This window comes from Nicotiana tabacum, chromosome 1 (genome assembly GCF_000715075.1).
Source record: "Nicotiana tabacum cultivar K326 chromosome 1, ASM71507v2, whole genome shotgun sequence".
Classification (NCBI taxonomy): Eukaryota; Viridiplantae; Streptophyta; class Magnoliopsida; order Solanales; family Solanaceae; genus Nicotiana; species Nicotiana tabacum.
In genome coordinates, this window is record NC_134080.1 from 123,255,854 (window position 1) to 123,265,937 (window position 10,084).

Genomic DNA, 10,084 nt, shown 5'->3' on the forward strand with positions numbered 1-10,084 from the left:
ATCAATATAGACCCCAAGGAAATTTTAATCAACCTCAAAGGCCGCCACAACAGGCAGAAGAAAGTACAAATGATTTATTAAAAAAATGTTGCAAGACAATCAGCAACTCAGAACGGACTTCAGAAATCTTGAAAGGCAAATGGGACAACTGGCTGAAATCAAAATACTAGACCTGCAGGGGCACTTCCTGGTGATACAGAGAAAAATCCTCAAGTGAGTGCAATTACACTTAGAACAGGAAGGGAGTTAGAAGAAGTTTCATCAAAGAAAAAGAACAAGCAAATACCTGAAGGTGAATTAATTCCCAAAGCAACACAGGAAGTAAGGAAAGATGATACAATTTCAGCACCTGTAAATACTCCAAGACCACCCCCACCTTTTCCACAAAGATTGCAGAAAAATGACGATCGCATGTTCAACAAATTTCTCTCTATGTTGAGTCAGATTCAATTGAATATTCCATTGGTAGATGTGATTCGTGATATTCCAAAATATGCCAAATACATAAAAGACATTGTGGCTAACAAGAGGAGACTGACTGAATTTGAAACAGTTGCACTTACTGAAGAGTGCACTTCAAGGGTCCAAAATAAGCTTCCTCAAAAGCTTAAGGACCCTGGCAGCTTTACTATCCCTGTGAGAATAGGCAATGTTGATGTAGGCCATACACTTTGTGATTTGGGAGCAAGCATAAATTTGATGCCATTGTCTTTGTACAAACAATTGGGTTTGGGAGCTCCAAAACCCACCACAGTGATGTTGCAACTAGCAGACAGGTCCATAGCTTACCCGGAAGGGGTGATAGAAGATGTGCTACTGAAAATTGGGAAATTTATTTTTCCGGCTGCTTTCATTATCTTGGATTTTCAGGCCGATGAAAAAGTTCCTATTATATTGGGAAGACCTCTCTTGGCTACATGTGATGCTATAATTAAAGTAAGAGAAGGAAAATGATCATGAGAGTTGACAACGAGGAAATTGTTTTTAATGTATATAAAGCAATTGAACTTCCTCGGCAGTATGAAGAATTTTCTATGATATCTGTCATGGAGATTGATGAACAACTTGTTACCTCAAGTGTATATTTGCAGGATTCTTTAGAAAAAGCAATTGTGTTGTTTGAAAGTTTGGAGATTAATGATGAGGTTGAAGAGATGAAACATAATTTGAATGCAACATGTGAATATATAAAAGGTTTTAATCCCTTTGAACCGTTGAACAGGCCAGATGGTCCTCTTTTGAAGCCCTCAGTTGAAGAAGCTCCCAAATTGGAATTAAAGCCTTTACCTTCTCATCTTCATTATGCTTATTTGGGTAGTTCTGAAACGTTACCTGTTATTATTTCGGTTGACTTGTCTGAATTGCCGGAGGAGAAATTGTTAAGAGTACTACGTGAGCATAAAAGAGCAATTGGGTGGACAATGTCCGACATAAGATGTATTAGTCCAGCTTTTTGCATGAATAAAATTCTCATGGAGGAAGAGCACAAGCCAAGCATAGAACAACAACGCCGCCTAAATCCGAACATGAAAGAGGTGGTAAGAAAAGAAGTGATTAAATAGCTTGATGCAGGTATTGTATTTCCAATATCTGATAGCAAATGGGTAAGTCCAGTCCAATGTGTTCCAAAGAAAGGAGGAATGACTGTAGTGACAAATGAAAATAATGATTTGATTCCCATTAGAACTGTTACTGGGTGGAGGATTTGCATAGATTATAGAAAATTGAATAATGCCACCCGGAAAGACCATTTTCCCCTTCCCTTCATTGACCAAATGCTTGATAGATTAGCCGGCCAGGAATACTACTGTTTTTTGGATGGCTACTCGGGATATAATCAAATTGTTATAGCCCCAGAAGACCAAGAAAAGACCACATTTACATGCCCTTATGGGACATATGCATTTAAAACAATGTCATTTGGTCTTTGCAATGAACCTACGACTTTTCAAAGGTGTATGATGGCTATTTTCACTGATATGGTTGAAAGATTTGTGGAAGTATTTATGGATGATTTTTTTGTATTTGGATGGTCTTTTGATGAATGTTTAATGAATCTTGATAAGGTCCTTTCTAGGTGTGAAGAAACAAATTTGGTACTAAATTGGGAAAAATTCCATTTCATGGTACGTGAAGGCATAGTCTTAGGGCATAAAGTATTAAAGAATGGATTGCAGGTGGATAAAGCAAAGGTGGAAGTAATCGAAAAATTACCTCCACCAACATCCGTTAGAGGCATTTACAGTTTCTTAGGTCATGTGGGCTTTTACCGTCGTTTCATCAAGGATTTTTCAAAAATCTCATCTCCTTTGTGCAGGCTTCTTGAGAAAGATACATCTTTCAAGTTCGATGATGCTTGTCTAAAAGCATTTGATGAGCTGAAACGAAGATTAGTTACTGCACCGATTATCATTTCTCCAGATTGGAAACTTCCATTTGAATTGATGTGTGATGCAAGTGATATAGCCATTGGAGCTGTTTTGGGGCAGCGGAAGGAGAAAATATTTTGTTCCATTCACTATGCGAGTAGAACTCTTAATTCATCTCAAATGAATTACACTGTTACTGAAAAAGAGTTGCTCGCAGTAGTATGGGCATTTGATAAGTTTAGATCCTATCTAGTGGGGACAAAAGTCATAGTTTACACAGATCACTCCGCTATAAGGTATTTATTTGCAAAGAAAGATGCCAAGCCAAGGTTAATTCGATGGGTTCTTCTTTTGCAAGAATTTGATTTGGAGATTTGTGATCGAAAGGGAACAGAGAATCAGGTTGCAGATCATTTATCCAGGGTGGAAAATAGAGGTCATGTCACTGAAGGAGAATCAATCAAAGAAACATTCCTTAACGAACATTTGATAGCTATCACTTCGGATGAAACCCCGTGGTATGCTGATTATGTGAATTTCATTGCAAGTGGGGTGACTCCACCAGAATTCACAGCTGACCATAGAAGAAGGTTCTTACATGATGTGAGATTCTACATGTGGGACGAGCCTTTTCTATATAAGCAATGCGCAGATCAATTGGTAAGAAGGTGTGTCCCTGAGGAGGAGATGAATGCAATATTGCATGACTGTCATTCTTCTCTTTATGGAGGTCATCATGGGGGAGACAGAACTGCACAAAAGGTTTTGCAATCAGGTTTTTACTGGCCAAAATTATTTAAAGATGCACATGCTTTTGTTAAAAATTATGACAGGTGCCAAAGAACCGGAATGATCACGAAGAAGCACGAGATGCCTTTACAAAATATTTTGGCAGTAGAACTCTTTGATGTCTGGGGAATAGATTTCATGGGACCATTTCCATATTCTAATTGGGCACAGATATATTTTAGTTGCAGTTGATTATGTGTCTAAGTGGGTTGAGGTCATTGCTCTTCCTACTAATGATGCGAAGTTAGTGGTAAGTTTCGTAAAGAAGCACATTTTCACACGCTTTGGAACTCCAAGAGTGTTGATAAGTGATGGAGGAACACACTTTTGCAACAAATTGTTGAAAAATATCCTAGCAAAATATGGTGTGAGACACAAGGTTGCTACTGCATATCACCCTCAAACGAGTGGTCAAGTTGAAGTGTCAAACAGGGAGGTAAAACAGATTTTGGAGAAAACTGTGAGCGCAAATACGAAGGACTGGTCCGGTAAGTTAGAAGATGCATTGTGGGCTTACCGAACTGCATACAAGACTCCAATAGGTACTTCTCCATACAGGTTGGTTTATAGAAAGGCATGTCATTTGCCTGTTGAGCTAGAACACAAAGCTTATTGGGCAATCAAAAAGCTAAATATGGATATGGACTTAGCCGGTGAAAAACAACTACTACAACTCAATGAACTTGATGAGTTTCGGTTGCATGCTTATGAAAATGCCAAGTTATATAAAGAAAGAACTAAGAGGTGGCATGATAAGCACATCCAACATCGTGAGTTTGTGCGGGGTCAAGAAGTTCTTCTGTTTAATTCAAGGTTAAAGCTTTTTCCAGGAAAGCTTAAGTCTCGTTGGGCAGGCCCTTTCGTTGTAGTAAGCGTGACTCCTCATGGAACAGTTGAATTACGAGACACAAATTCAAGTGGTACTTTCTTTGTAAATGGGAAACGAATTAAACATTATTGGGATGGTGACATTCAATGTCACAAAATCTCAGTAGATTTAATTGATGTATAATGCAATATGGCATCGTGCCGCGATGTAAAATAAGGCGCTGGTTGGGAGGCAACCCAACGATCATGGTATTTTTGATTATGATGTTTATTGTGTACTAATAAATACAGGTGAACGAGGGCTGATGCTAAGGTAAAAAAAAATTAAAAAAAATTTCAGAAATCGCTCAGGTGCGCGGCCGCGCACCTGACCGCGCATTTGACCGCGCTACTTTGGGGTGCTCTCTGTCTTGTCCGCGCACCTGACTAGAGCGGCCGCGCATTTGACCGCGCTAGTTCAGTGGCTCTCTGTCTTGGCCGCGCACCTGACTAGCGCGGCCGCGCATTTGACCGCGCTAGTTCAGTTAAATTTTTCGTTTTTTTTAAGTTTCTTTTTGTTTTTGTTTTTATTTTAATTTGTTAATTAAATTACTATCCTACCCCCCCTAATTACCCTTATCTGAACGCCCCTCTCCCCAAAAACCCCCATTCCAACAAATTATCTCTCTCTAACCCAATTTCCCCTCTTCAAAACCCTTCTCTTCTCCAAACGTTTCTTCTGCCATTTTTGCTTCACCATTTTCTCCCAAACAATCCCCATCAAATCTTCTTCTCTATCTTCACATTCATCTTCTTTACCATTCTCTTCCAACAAAGGTATGAATTCTTGTTTTGTTTTCTTTTATTTTTCTATTTTTTTTTCCAGATTTTTGTTTATATGCAAATAAAGTAGTTATAGTTGTTAAAGTTGGTTTCTAAGAATGGTGTTGATATTATAAGTTGAAATGTTAGTAAGAAATTAATTTTAAGTTCTAAGTTCTTCTCTTCTTTTATTTTTCTTGTTATTTTCCAGATTTTGTTTTTATGTTTTAAGTAAATATAATGATAGTATTGATGGGTATTGTGTAATAGTGAACTATTCTCGTATAGTTCTTTTATACAGAGAATAATGTTAGTGATAATTTATTTTTATTTTTATTGCTATTTTTCGAATTTCTGTTGAAGTGTTTATACATATGTTGTGTTAATTGTACATAAATTGTATGTATAAATTAGTGAAATACTTGGGGGTATTGTTGGTTGATGAGTGTGGGGAGGATAACCACTTGATTGGTGATATTTTATGGGTGAATAAGGGTGATTATTGTTCTAACAAGTGTAAAAGGGGTTATGATAATACAATACATGCAATATGTTTGTGAAAAAGCCCCCATGAATAAGAAAATGTAGTTTGTGACCAATGATGAGTGTGAAGTCTAAGTAACCCCATTGAGCCGCGAATTTTGGATTGGGCTATGTTAATATGTTATTGTCTTGCAGGTATAATGACTAACTCCAGAAAAAGACGTACCACAGGTCCTTTCTCAAGCAACCAAGCAGGCAGAGCTAGGTCACGAGAGGCAGTAATTGCACGCCCATTTGATAATACAAGATTTGTTTCGGCGAAAGCTCAGGATCGATTTGTAGAAAAAGCTGAAAAGAAACCAATTCCTGAAAGAGGTGTTGACATGAGAAAACTTCAGCGCGTGTGCCCTCATATGCACGATGGGTTGCTGAGAAGGGGCTTACACACATATGTCAACAAACCAGGTGAGGCAAATCTCATGGTTGTAAGAGAATTTTATGCCAATGCTCCAGAGCATACAAATGGAATAGTCACAGTGCGCCAAAGAGCAGTGAATGCTTCACTTGAGGCAATTCGTACTGCTTATCAGCTGCCTGCACCTCCAGAGGAGCATAATGACTTCTATAACTATGGTAAGGCACCCACATACGAAATTTGGGAAAGATTCTTTGAGACCATTTTGGCACCTGGCAAGGAAATTTCCTGGATGACTTATGGGCAGAAATTTCATTCTAATGCACTCACATTTGAAGCAAAGTGCTGGTTGCATCTCATATGCGCCCGATTGATCCCATCACACAATAAAACGAAAGTCAATGGACCCCGAGCTTGTCTTGTCTGGTGTTTTGTTTAATGGTCACGACTTTGACGTAGCTAAAATCATGTATGATGAGATGTTCACTCGCTGCAAAATCAAGAGGTATGGATTGTTCTTCCCTTCACTAGTTACTCAACTATGCAGGGCTGCTAGTGTGCCAGAATATAAACCTGCTGCTGGGTTGGTTGAAAAGGAAAGCAAGTTCCGAGCTGATAAAGTGACAACGGGGAAAAAGCCGGAGGTAGTAGAGGTGGTAGAATCAAGCAGCTCTGATGATGATGACGACGATGATGATGAGGAGGAAAATGAGGAAATGAATGTTGAAAGTGAGGAGCAGCCAGAAGCACCCCGTGCATCAGCTGCAAGACTGTCATCAGCTGCAAGACTATCATCAACTGCGAGACTGTCAAGATCAGCATCACAAGCAGCACTAGTAGCAACATTATCACGAGCAGCTCCATCTTCCCGATCTACCAGATTGTCTCGTAAAAACACATTGGAAAAAGAGGTGGAGGATCTTCGCATCACTATGACTGGGTTGGGCAACCGTGTGGAGGAGATAGCTGACCGACAAGTCAAGTCGGAGAAAAAATTTATGTGTTGGCTCAGAGCATTGGGGCGTACATGTAATGTGAATCCTGACACTGTCTCAGATCAGGAATGAAGTTTCGGGGAAGTATCTTTGCCTCTTTTCTTTTTAGAAATGAAAGTCATGGGGACATGTCTTACGTTTAAGTGTGGAGTGGAAGGATGGTAGTAATTATTATGGATTTTTAGGTTGTTTTAATTATTTTGGATTGTTGGAATGTTTTGGTGGTGTGGTACAATATATAATGTTTTGGGATTGCGTGATTATTTCACTTTTGTTTTTAAATGTTTTGGTGATTTAGTATTGTTGGAGTAATTGTTCTTAAAACATATTTTTTTTAGTAGTAATATTGGCGCGGCCCGATGACGGATTCTTTTGGATAGGAGTTCTTGAGGGACTGAGCTTATTGAAAACAACAAAAAGATTTTTGTTTTTATTTTTGGTATTTTTAGGTAGTATAACAAATCTCCCTTGGTTTTTCTTTAAGCCACAGTTCTTTTCCAAGGGTTTATTTTGAACCGGGCATATGTAGTTTTTCAGTGAGCATATATAGAAGAGAACTCATAGAGTTGACACACCTGAACACAATAGAACTTAGAGTGTAACACTTAGTCTTAATTGTTGAATCTCACCGAAAGTGCCTTAAATTGTATGTTTGTACTGAATTGAATGCTCGTAATGGAGTGTCTTGATGAGCTGATCTAGAATGAGTCATATGCCATGTGTGGTGAGTATTTGTGTAGTCCATGCATTGTATTTGTGTCTAGAACTTGCCCTGTATGTGAATTAAAGCGAAATATTAGGTGATGCTCGATTTGAAAAATGATGTTAGGCTTTCTTTGACCTTTTTGAGATTAATTGCTTATCACAAATAAAATTTGTCCCTAGTTAACCCTTTTGAGCCTTAAAACTTTTGTTTGGCACCCGCATTACAAGCCTATACACTTTTGTTCTTAATTGACAGTGTTTTGATCCTTTTAGCTCTTAAAGCACTTTAATTGTGAGAAGAACGCTAAAAGAAGTAAGAAGGAAATAAGTGATGGGTGGCTTTTGAGTGGAACCAATAAAAGGATGAAAGGTGCACTTATGTTGTAAATGAATACACACTAGCAGAAATTGAGTGACAAGAAAAATTACATTGTGTTTTGCTCTAGTTAGTGGGAATGAATTAATAGAGTGCTTAAAGAAGAAAGGCGTATTTGTAGGATGACATTGTGTATAAATGAGAAGTAGGTTGAAGAATTTATGCTGAAAAATTGCTCGTGTGATGTGTTAAAGTGCTTAGGGGTTGAGTCACTATTCCTAAATACATCTTACCTGTCCCTTAGCCCTCATTACAACCATGAAACAGTCCTAATTGATTTTGGATTAAGCTAGCCTACATTAGTAGAGATTTACATTAAGGGCAAACTTATGGTACCAATTGCATGCATGTGACTTTTACTGTGAGAGTGAGTACTTTAATTGATTATTATAAGTATATGACTGGAATGTGCGGAGTAATTACCAAATATTTCTTATTGGCATGATGGTGAGGGCATATGACTTGTGACAGAAAAGAAAATCTTGACTTCTGTGAAGAGCAAGTTGAGCAAGTTTGAATATGCATGGCACTTGAGATTCAACTTTAAAGATAGGATTGTTCACTGCTAGGAGCAACATATCGACATTGTTCTCGGTGTAATGCGTTAAAGGAAATAGTTGAGTGAAGGGATCTTTAGAGACAATTCTAATATAATAGTTTGATTGCTCGAGGACTAGCAATGGATTAAGTGTGGGGTGTTGATAATAAGCGAAATCTGGGTGATTTAGCTATTGTTTATGCTTCTGCTTGATGATATTCCACTGATATATTGTGATTAATTGATGAATTATGGGCTTTAATAGTGAATTGTATACATTTCAGGTAAAGAAGCGTATATTACGTAAATCAAATATGATTGGAACCATTTTGGAGCAATAAATGAAAAACCCCTCAGAATTAATTATGGTGGAAGAACAAGAAAAGAATCAAGAATATGGGACAACTGGATTAGCGCGGTCAGGTGCGCGGCCGCGCTAGTCCAGATTTCGGGAAAGGTTGTTTAAAGGGGTAAAATTGAAATTTCTTCTGAATCCCACTCAATTTACATAAAGCAAGAACTCCATTATTGGAGATAAGCAGATGGAGAGTGGAAGATCTGATTTTTAGAGAGAGAAGGAGGAGAAAAACTCATCATCAACTATCAAAAATCAATAGGAACATCAACTTGCAGTAAAGATTGAAAGAGTTTTTCTAAACCTTCTCTTAGTATTTACGTATATTATGTTTAAAGATTTTTATTATTGTTATTTGTATAATTATGAGTAGCTAAAAACTCTAATATTCTTGGGTCATGGATGTTAGATAATTATGGTATTTGAAGCTTAGATTGAAGATCTTGAATCTATCGTTATGGGTTGTTTATTTGATTCTGCTTCTAATTATTTTACTGCATAGCTAACAGTGAAATATTATTTACGAATCTTGAGTTAAACTTGAAAAAGAAAATTCTTGATTGCATATAGAATCAAATAGAGCAAGATCCGAATCCTGAGCATCGGGTGAAAGATTTGCAATTAAGATAGACATATACTTAATTGCCTTGTTTGGTTGAAAAATAGGAGTTGTAAATGCATTCTTGCTAATATTAATATCATAGACATATAGGTATTAGTTTAACTTGAATAGATGCATAAGAACTCGAAAGATTCTTATGAATATTATTAACATTATAATCAATAATCTAGATAATTCAATTAATTAATCTAAAGCTAAAATAGTAGCATAATTTATAGCAAGTCCATGACCCGGGAATATATTTATCCAAATTGTTATAAACATATTGTGAAATTGGTGTAGTAATTTTGTGTTGAATTATTGTGCAATTATTAAGTATGTTGTAAATTGGTTCTTTATATATTTTGTGATAATTTAACTTGAATTGATAATTGTTTGAGTCTACATCAGTCGAGAAGTTGATCACAATTACTCGTGGGAACGATACTTTACTTACTACTATATTACTTGTCGATCGCGTGCACTTGCGTGAGTGTTTTGGTCGCAACATTTTCCCTTGTTCTCTGGGTGGGCGCCTGATTGCTGAACCTGAACCGCTTTCCTTTGAAACTTGAAGTGTCTTCCCTTGTCCTCCAGGTGGGCACCTGATTGCTGAACCTAAACCGCTTTCCTTTGAAACTGCTTTTTCTTGAAACTTGAACTGTCTTCCCATGTTCTCCAGGTGGGTGTCTGGTTGCTGAACTTGACCCACTTTCCTTTGAAACTGCTTTCTCTTGAAACTTGAACTATCTTCCCTTGTTCTCCAGGTGGGACCTGATTGCTGAACTTGACCCGTTTTCCATTGAAAATTGAGTTGTTTTCCCTTGTT